This window comes from Glycine soja, chromosome 1 (genome assembly GCF_004193775.1).
Source record: "Glycine soja cultivar W05 chromosome 1, ASM419377v2, whole genome shotgun sequence".
NCBI lineage: Eukaryota > Viridiplantae > Streptophyta > Magnoliopsida > Fabales > Fabaceae > Glycine > Glycine soja.
The window spans coordinates 36182686-36192871 of NC_041002.1; positions in this window are offsets into that span (position 1 = coordinate 36182686).

The following is a 10186-nucleotide window of genomic DNA, read 5'->3' on the forward strand; positions in this document are numbered from 1 at the left end:
TCATGAGTTCCTTCGTCTCATCTAACAAAGTGAGTTTAAAGTAGTTGAGCAATTGAATAAAACTCCAGCAAGGATCTCCTTGCTCAAACTACTCATAAGCTCCGAGCCGCATTGTGCACTATTAGTAAAGGTCCTCAACAAAGCCCACGTAGCACACGACATCTCAGTCGAGGGTTTTGAAGGCATTGTTAATCACATAACTACCAATAACTATCTCGCGTTCGTGGAAGAAGAGATTCCAGTTGAGGGGAGAGGGAACAACAAAGCTCTACATGTGTCTGTCAGATGCATGGACCATGCCATCGCTAAGGTACTCATCGATAATGGTTCAAGTCTAAATATGATGCCAAAGACCACCTTGGAGAAACTTCCTTTTAATGCGTCACGTCTAAAACTGAGTTCGATGGTAGTACGAGCTTTCGAAGGTAGTCGGTGGGAGGTGATGGGGGAAATTGACATCCCCATTCAGATAGGCCCCTACACTTGCAATGTGGTTTTCTAAGTGATGGACATAAATCCCGCCTACAACTGCCTTTTGGGGAGGCTATGGATTCACGCGCTGGGAGTGGTCCCTTCGACGCTTCACCAGAAATTGAAATTCGTGGTTGGTGGACTTTTGGTGATAGTGTCGGGCGAAGAGGATATGTTGGTAAGCTGCCCCTCCTCGGCACCATATGTAGAGGCAACAGAGGAATCATTGGAAACAACTTTCCAATCCTTCGAGGTGGTAAGTTGTGCCTCTGTGGAAACAAGTCCATTGCTACCTTGTTTCTCTAATGCGACCCTGATGGTGGCGCGGGTAATGCTCAGGCACGGTTATGAGCCCGAAATGGGTCTGGGCAAGGACAGCCACGGGAATGCCGATGTGGTTGACATTAGGGGTAACCCGCACAAATATGGGTTGGGGTATGAGCCCGGGAAACCTGGAAGAAGGAATGCACTGTCAAGACTCCGAGCAGATAGGGAATGGCCCGGTCATGTTAGCTAGTGTTTCACAAGTGCTGGGATAATGTTCGAGGAAGAGGTGGCGGCAATAGGAGAAGAGGCTCCACAAGATCCGCCGAGTTTCGTGAGACGTGCCATCCCAATTTCCAACTGGGGAATTGGCACGTGACGAGCCAGTCGGAAGTCTATACCGCTGATTCAATGTAATTGAAGGCTATAGATTCCTTTCTCTTTTGTTTTGTGAAACCTACCTTATTAAATAACAAAGAGATCTTGTTTCATCTATTCTTGCGATTCCACCTTTTCTCATATCATTTTGCATGTTTTTGTTTTTTGTCTTGAATGGTATAGATGTGAGGATCGATCCTTTGAGGATCCTAACAACGAGGGTTTGATAATCGATTTTGACCGAGAAGTAAGTCAAACAATAAATGAAGAAGAGGAAGAGGACGTCCTTTCACCAGAGTTGGAGAGATTGATCGCTCAGGAAGAATGCGAAATGAAGCCTCACCAAGAGGAAACCGAACTGATAGACTTAGAGACCGAAGAGGGAAAGAAAGAAGTGAAAGTAGGAACCGGTATGACCGCACCTATCCGCCAAGGTTTGGTAACCCTTTTTGAAGAATATAAAGGCATCTTCGCATGGTCGTACCAAGACATGCCAGGTCTGGACCTCGACATTGTGCAGCATAGGTTGCCATTGAATCCTGGGTCTTCCCTGGTTAAGCAAAAATTACAAAGGATGAGACCCAAAATGTCTTTGAAAATTAAAGAAGAAGTGAGAAAGCAGTTCGATGCGGGTTTCTTGGCTGTGGCTCGATACTTGGAGTGGGTAGCCAACATTGTCCCTGTCCCAAAAAAGGATGGCAAAGTGCGAATGTGCGTAGACTATCGGGATTTAAATCGAGCCAGTCCTAAAGACAATTTTCCCTTACCACACATTGATATACTAGTAGATAATACAGCTAAGTTCGCCCTTTTCTCATTTATGGATGGTTTCTCAGGGTATAACCAGATAAAAATGGCACCCGAAGATGTGGAGAAGACCACTTTCGTCACCCTATGGGGAACATTCTGCTACAAAGTGATGGCCTTCGGGCTAAAAATGCTGGGGCAACCTATCAACGTGCCATGGTAGCTTTATTCCACGACCTGATGCATAAAGAGATAGAAGTCTATGTAGATGACATGATTGCCAAATCTTGGACTGAGGACGAACACCTCGTCAATCTACATAAGCTGTTTGGAAGGCTGCAGAAATACCAACTGAAACTAAACCCCGCCAAGTGCACCTTCGGGGTAAAGTCAGGAAAGTTGTTGGGTTTTATCGTGAGCCAGAAAGGGATAGATAGATCCCGAGAAGGTGAAGGCCATTCTTGAAATGCCAGAGCCATGCACGGAGAAGCAGGTTCGAGGTTTCTTGGCCAGGTTGAATTACATTGCGAGATTTATCTCACAACTCACCCCTACCTGCGAGCCCATCTTCAAACTATTGCGTAAAAACCAGGCGGTCTTGTGGAATAGCGACTGCCAAGAGGCCTTCGAAAAAATCAAGCAGAGCCTCGCGAATCCCCCGGTGCTCATGCCACCTGTAACAAGAAGACCTCTTTTCCTGTACATGATTGTGTTAGACGAGTCTATGGGGTGCGTGTTGGGTCAGCACGATGACTCTGGGAAGAAGGAACAAGCCATTTACTATTTAAGCAAGAAGTTTACCGCCTGTGAGATGAATTACTCAATGTTGGAAAGGACGTGCTACGCCTTGGTATGGGCGTCACATCGTCTTAGGCAGTACATGCTCAGTCATACCACTTGGCTTATTTCCAAAATGGATCCCGTGAAATACATCTTTGAGAAACTGGCCCTCACGGGACGAATCGCTAGGTGGCAAGTACTACTATCTGAATTTGATATTGTGTATGTCACCCAAAAGGCGATAAAGGGAAGCGCCTTGGCAGATTATTTGGCCCAACAACCCATCCAAGATTATCGGCCGATGCACCCTGAGTTCCCGGATGAAGACATCATGGTCCTATTCGAAGAGAAGCGGATGCACGAGGATATAGACAAATGGATTGTTTGTTTCGATGGGGCATCTAATGCTTTGGGCCATGGAGTAGGGGCAGTCCTTGTATCCCCAGATGATCAATGTATCCATTTCACGGCGAGGCTGTGTTTCGATTGTACCAACAATATGGTCGAATATGAAGCGTGCGCCCTTGGGATTCAAGCTGCCATTGATTTTGACGTAAAGCTACTCAAAGTGTATGGAGACTCGGCTTTGGTAATATGTCAGTTGAGAGGAGAATGGGAAACTAGGGATCAAAAATTGATACTCTATCAAACTTATATCCTGAAGTTAGCCGAATTCTTTGACGTCATTTCTTTCCACCACATACCTCAGGAAGAGAACCAAATGACCGATGCATTGGCCACCTTGGCATCCATGTTTCAACTTGCCCCACACGGGGATCTGCCGTACATTGAATTCAGATCTCAGGGCAAGCCGGCACATTGTTGTGCGATAGAGGAAGAGCGAGATGGAAAACCGTGGTATTTCGACATCAAACAGTATATCGAGAACAAAGAATATCCACCAGGGATTTCCGACAATGACAAAAGAACGTTAAGGAGATTGGCTACTAGTTTCTTTGTGAGTGGTACCGTCCTGTACAAACGAAACCATGACATGACCCTCCTGCGATGCGTAGATGCCAAAGAGGCGAACTACATGATTGAGGAAGTCCATGAGGGTTCATTTGGGACACATGCCAATGGGCATGCTATGGCCAGGAAGATCCTTAGAGTAGGTTATTACTGGCTCACTATGAAAAGCGGTTGCTGCACCCATGTAAGGAAATGCCATAAATGTCAAGTGTTCGCAGACAATGTCAATGTTCCGCCACATCATCTGAATGTCATGTCCGCCCCTTGGCCTTTTTCCATGTGAGGGATAGATGTCATAGGGGCCATCGAACCCATGGCTTCGAACGGTAATCGCTTCATTCTCATGGCGATAGATTATTTCACCAAATGGGTCGAAGCGGCTTCTTATACCAATGTCAAGAGGAGTGTGGTGGTCAGATTCATAAAGAGGGAATTGATTTGTCGATACGGACTCCCTAGGAAAATCATTACTGACAATGGCACCAATCTGAATAACAAAATGATGCAGGAAATGTGCGAGAATTTCAAAATCCATCATCATAACTCCACCCCCTACCGGCCGAAGATGAACGAGGCTATGGAGGCGGAAAATAAAAATATTAAGAAAATTATTCAGAAGATGACAGTGTCATACAAAGATTGGCATGAGATGTTGCCTTTTGCGCTGCATGGATATCGAACCTTGGTACGCACTTCTACTGGGGCAATGTCGTACTCCTTGGTTTATGGGATGGAAGCGGTACTCCCATTTGAGGTAGAGGTCCCTTCCCAGAAGATACTAGCGGAATTGGGCATGGAAGAATCAGAGTGGGCTCAAACACGCTATGACTAACTCAACCTTATTGAAGGTAAGCGTTTGACGGCCATGAGCCATGGGCGCCTGTATCAACAAAGGATAAAGAACGCGTTCGACAAGAAGGTGCACCCCCGCAAGTTCAACGAGGGGGACCTTGTGCTGAAAAAGATATCCCACGTTGTTAAAGATAATCAAGGGAAGTAGGCCCCGAACTACGAAGGGCCTTTCGTTGTGAAAAAGGCTTTTTTCTGGAGGGGCTCTGGTGCTCATCAACATGGATGGCGAGGAGCTACCCTCACCCGTGAACTTCGATGTTGTCAAGAAATACTACACTTAGGATCTGGAGCAATTGAGGAAATCACTGCATGTTCTTTTATTTTTGTGTGTTCTCCTTGGTTTCCCCCAGGGATTCCTGTCCGCTGTAATTTTCTCGTCACAGTTCTTTAAAAGAAGAGAACATGGGTTTGAGGCTTCAGTCCTCACTTTGGTTTTAAACCATGTGCAGTTTGTGATAACCTGAGCCTTTTTGCTCAGTTCATGGGGTGCCCCAAGCGCTTAATTAAAACTGAACCTAACCAGCTTTCACTATAAAGATTGTTGCATTTGAAAACACTCATGCATACGCATACACATGCATATTTTGTGATAACAGGGGCAGAATCGTCTTAGACCGTGGTCAGATGCCGGGACGAAGCTGAAGGCAGAAACCAATCAAGGTAAAACGATAACGCGGTCACAATTTGCCGCGTAATGTCGTTTCATATTTTCAGGTACATAGGGACGGACACAAGTAGAGGCTAGGGTCACGACCGATAGATCGTCGTCCCTTGCCCAACTCTGGACAAACGGAAAGCGCCGCTGCTAGGCAACCTAGTATCCTTTAAATTCCCAACAATTATTATTGTTGTGTCTTTAAAATATTGGATGTTTAATCTACCCTGAGGGGGGTTCGAGTAAGTGAACGCCGACCCATAAGAAGCCGCACTTATTTGATACCCAAAAAAAAAAATGCAGGTTAGCTTGCCTGGGCGAGCTGAGCTCGCTTGGGTGAGCAACCCCTACACGAATAGGGTTAAAAAGGGGGAGGGGGAAGGTTTCTGCACCCAAAAACTCTCCCCCCTCATTCAAGAAACAAAGGCTCACGGGATTCACGAGTTTTGCAGCCCTTAGGTCACCATTTTCGCGTTTTTGATTCCATTTTGCTCTATTATTCATCTCCAACAAGTAAGTACCTCATTCTTGGGCTCTGTAGCTTTCCATTGATGTATTTTGGTGCTTCAAGTTGCATGTATTTGCTAAAAAATGTGAGGGATTTATCCTTGGATTGTTGCCTGTTTTTGATGAATTAAGGGGTTGTAGGGGATGGCCTTAGGCCTAGGTTGTATTATGGAGTAATAGGGCATGCCACATTGCCCCCATTCCCTTGATTTTCATGCCTAAACATGCACCCACCAAGTGTTCGGTGAAATGCCTCAATGGCATTTGCACATGATTTTGTGAAACATAGCTTGTGGAACAAATTATGCACATATGGCTGCCATTGTGAGTATGTGGGCAGTTTTGTAGAAGCTAGACTAAAGTGCCAAAAGCATGACTTATGCCTAGGAATCTAAGTTTTTGGTTTTGAATGTAAAAGATGCATGAATATTAGAACATGTTTGAGAGGTTTTTTGACTAGAATTTGAACTTGCTGCCTCATGAGAAATACCTTGCGCCTAGGTAGTATGAAAAATACCTTTCAATAGTATGTATATATGTGAATATATGGCATGAAAAATACCTTTCAATAGTATGTATATATGTGAATACATAGCATGGAAAAAACCTTTCAATAGTATGTATATATGTGAATATATAGCATGTAAAAAACCTTTCAATAGTATGTATATATGTGAATATATAACATGAAATACTTTGCAAAGTGTGTGAATATATAGCATGAAAATGCCTTACAAAGTGTGTGAATATATAGCAAAAAATGCCTTTAAAAAATTTGTATATGTTGGATAGGTAGCGTAAAAATGCCTTTCAAAATATGTATATTTGTGAGTAGGTAGCATAAGGAGCCTTTCAAAAAATGTGCATATATGTGGGATGTAGCATGAAAATGCTTGTCAAAAACATACATGGATGTGTGTCATAAAATGCCTTTCACCAAAAAAAATTTATGTGGGCGTGTGTAAATGCATGTATATAGGTATGTGTCATAAAATACCACATGCCCCAATGTGATTGTTTTCTAAAGTGCATGTTGACACTCGCACCATATAAGTGTTGTTCGGCTCTTGTTCGTAATGATTGGTATTTTCTTGTAAACTAACTTTCCAAATGTTTGTCCTCGCAGGAAATGGCTCCGAAAAAGCTTTCCGCGAAAAGATCTAGGAGGGACGTCGCGGCTAAAGGGACCAGTGCCGCCTCCGAGTTTGATAGTCACCGTTTCCGGAGCGCCGTGCACCAGCAGCGCTTCGAGCCCATCAAAGGATGGTCGTTCCACCGAGAGAGACGTGTCCAGCTCAGGGACGATGAGTACACCGATTTTCAGGAGGAGATAGCTCGCAGACATTGGACGACGTTGGCTACTCCCATGGCTAAGTTTGACCCTGAGGTAGTCCTGGAGTTTTACGCTAATGCATGGCCCACAGAGGAGGGAGTGTGGGACATGCGTTCATGGGTGAGGGATCAGTGGATTCCTTTTGACGCAGATGCCCTCAGCCAATTCCTGGGTGACCTGCTAGTGTTGGAGGAAGGCCAGGAGTGCGAGTTTAGTCAGAGGAGGAACAGGGCCGACAGGTTCGACGAGGAGGCCATTGCCCAGCTATTGTGCACACCAGGGCAGGATTTCACCCGGACCGCTGCCGGGAGATGGGTGCGGATCATGCGCACCAACATGACCACCTTGACCCAAATGTGGATGACGTTGCTGCTCAGCAATGTCTTGCCTAGTGATCATAACTCCGATCTCCCTCTGCCGAAGTGTCAGCTGGTGTATGCCATCCTAACACGGATGAGCGTTCACGTGGCTCAGGTGATTGCTGATGCCATCTATTTGTTTGCAGATATGCCATCCACCAGGCACCCTCTAGACCCGGATAAGTCTAACAGGGCCCTGGGGTTTCCAGCATTCATCACGGGCCTCTGCCAGTCATTCGGGGTTCCCATCACACCTAGTAAGGTGATCCGACCGCCAATCACTCAGGCCTTCATTGAGAAGTATTGCACGCCTAGGCAGGTGCAGGGTGATGCACCACAGGCCGCAGACGCATCGCCACCACCTCATCAGGCTGATCCTGTTGGGTCATTAGGCATGGAGCGGTATCTACAACACTTGGTTGGCCAGTAGGCGACCAACCACCGGGGGCAGGTGCAGATACATGAGTGTCTCTACCAGCTCATCCTCAGTCAGCAGGGCCAAGGTTCGTTCCTTTTGCGTGTCCTATCCAGATCAGTTTAGGGCTGAGGTCGCATGGCCCGGATATTGGCCCGAGGCCCAGGCAGGGGAGGCGCCTGCAGGATCCCCGAGCGATGCAGAGGAGGCCTGCATGGATGAGGAGATGACGGATTTGCTCGGTTTCTTGGGAGGGAGCGGAGCCACATGACCATGGGATCCCCAGATTCATGTTCTATTTTATGTTTTATCCTTTATCATTTACATGTTATTTTATTTCTATGACTTGAGGGACTAACGTTTGTTTTTGTTGTTTCGATTGTCATTTGTTTTGTGCATACATTTTGTTTGGATTGTTGCGTTAGTGCTTACTTCGTTATTGTCGATAATGTTTGTTGAAATTCCGGAACAGTGTAGAGTTTTCATTTAGGAACGTCGTCCTAAAATAAAATGAACAAACATCATGATAACACCAAGAATAGAAAAAGAAAGAGGCGCTGTGAACAAAATGTCATATCTGTATATAAAGAAAAGAAAAGAGTTTTTGTATATAAAAAGTGTATGAAAAGATTTTGTGTGTGTAAATAATGTGTGAAAAGAAATTCTTGTGTGTGAGCAATGAGTGTATATAAAGAAATTTTTTGTATAAACAACGATTGCATGTTGAAAAAGGAAGAAGAAATCTTTGAAAAGGAATAGAGGTTTTATATAGACCATGTTGATATAAAGAGAAAGAGTTTTTTAATGCGTGTGTATACAGAAAAAGTTTTTCGTGTATAGTAATGTAGGTGTACAGAGAAAAAGCTTTTCTCATAGATAGCGATGGATGTATAGTTTTTGCAAACATGCATAAGAAAAATGAAACAAAAAGGAAAGAGAAAGAAAGACCTTGAAGGTCAGCATGTTATGGTCATAGGAAGCACAAATCATTCGTAGAGAGCAAACATATATTTTGGAAACAAGAAACTAATGCTAAGAGTTTATTTTCCAAAATAACCGAGATAAGAATGGATGGATTAGTTGAACCAATGAAAGAACATAATTTGGAAACGTTGGGTCTACTTGCATAAATCCCAAGCCTTAGTATCGCAATGCCATAAGCTGGATGCTTGAGTACCCACCTAGCTGTATGCATGACTAATTTTGCACGTTGTTTCCAAATCATCATTGTTACGCGTGCCTCAGGAAATAATATGGGAGTTTAACCCAAACCGACACCCTGACACATGAATTTGTTTTGCCCCAAATATCAAAGTCGGGCACGCACGATGAAAAGACCATGTTAGACACAACCTTAAGCTACTTTGAACCTTGGCCTATGAAGAGAATCCTCATCCTTTCCCCCGAAGAAAAGGACAGCAGAATCTCCTCAAGGTTGAGCGAATAATGAATGCTAGAACCCGAATTCCCAATCAAAGATCAGAAGAAAAAAAGAGGGGAAAAGAAATGAAAAGAAAGAAAAGGAAGAAATGAAAAGAAAGAAAAAGAAAAGGAAAAGAAGGATTCCCGATCAAATATCGGAAGAAAGTAAATTTTCGGACCAAGAAAAAGATCTTCGGACCAGATAAATTTTCGGCGAGGTAAATGACCGCCGGCAAAGGGAAAACCCATTTTGAAGTGGTTCTTCCTTTGGGATTGCCATTCAAGGTCGCTCCCGACTGGCAATGTCCCGCCCCACATAAACAAAGAGGAAAAGACCGAAACACCCAGCTTCCTCTCCAAAAACACCACCCTTGAGAAAATCCTATTGATCTGTGATCGCGCGTGTAATCTTTTGGTTCGATAGGAAATCATGTGCAAAATAAAGTCATGGTGCAGCTATGGTTTGGAATTAGGGTAAAACACTTACCTGTGTGAGTTTTTTATACACCATGAGTGATTTTATTCCCAGTTTCGGTTTGACCCGACGTTTCTCCAGAATGTTCATTTAAAAGCTAAACGTTGACCTCCTACCCTTCATTTTCGGTTACAAGGAAAAGTATTTTGGCATATGCACATTGTTTCTCTAAAATATGGTGCTCTCGTGAATGATTTATTTTTCCTTGCTATGGCATGTTTGCCTTTTAGGTGAAAGAATCCGGTGGATCATTCGGTTCCACCATCAAATCTTATTCGGAGCCCAATGAATTGATTGTCATTCATGCATCCTCCACCATCGAGTCTGGAGCCCCACGAATTGATTGCCTAGCACTGTTCGTGCATCCTCCACCATCAAATCTTATTCGGAGACCCATGAATTGATTGCCATTCATGCATCCTCCACCATCGAGTCTGGAGCCCCACGAATTGATTGCCTAGCGCTGTTCGTGCATCCTCCACCATCAAATCTTATTCGGAGCCCCATGAATCGATTGCCATTCATGCATCCTCCACCATCGAGTCCGGAGCCCCAC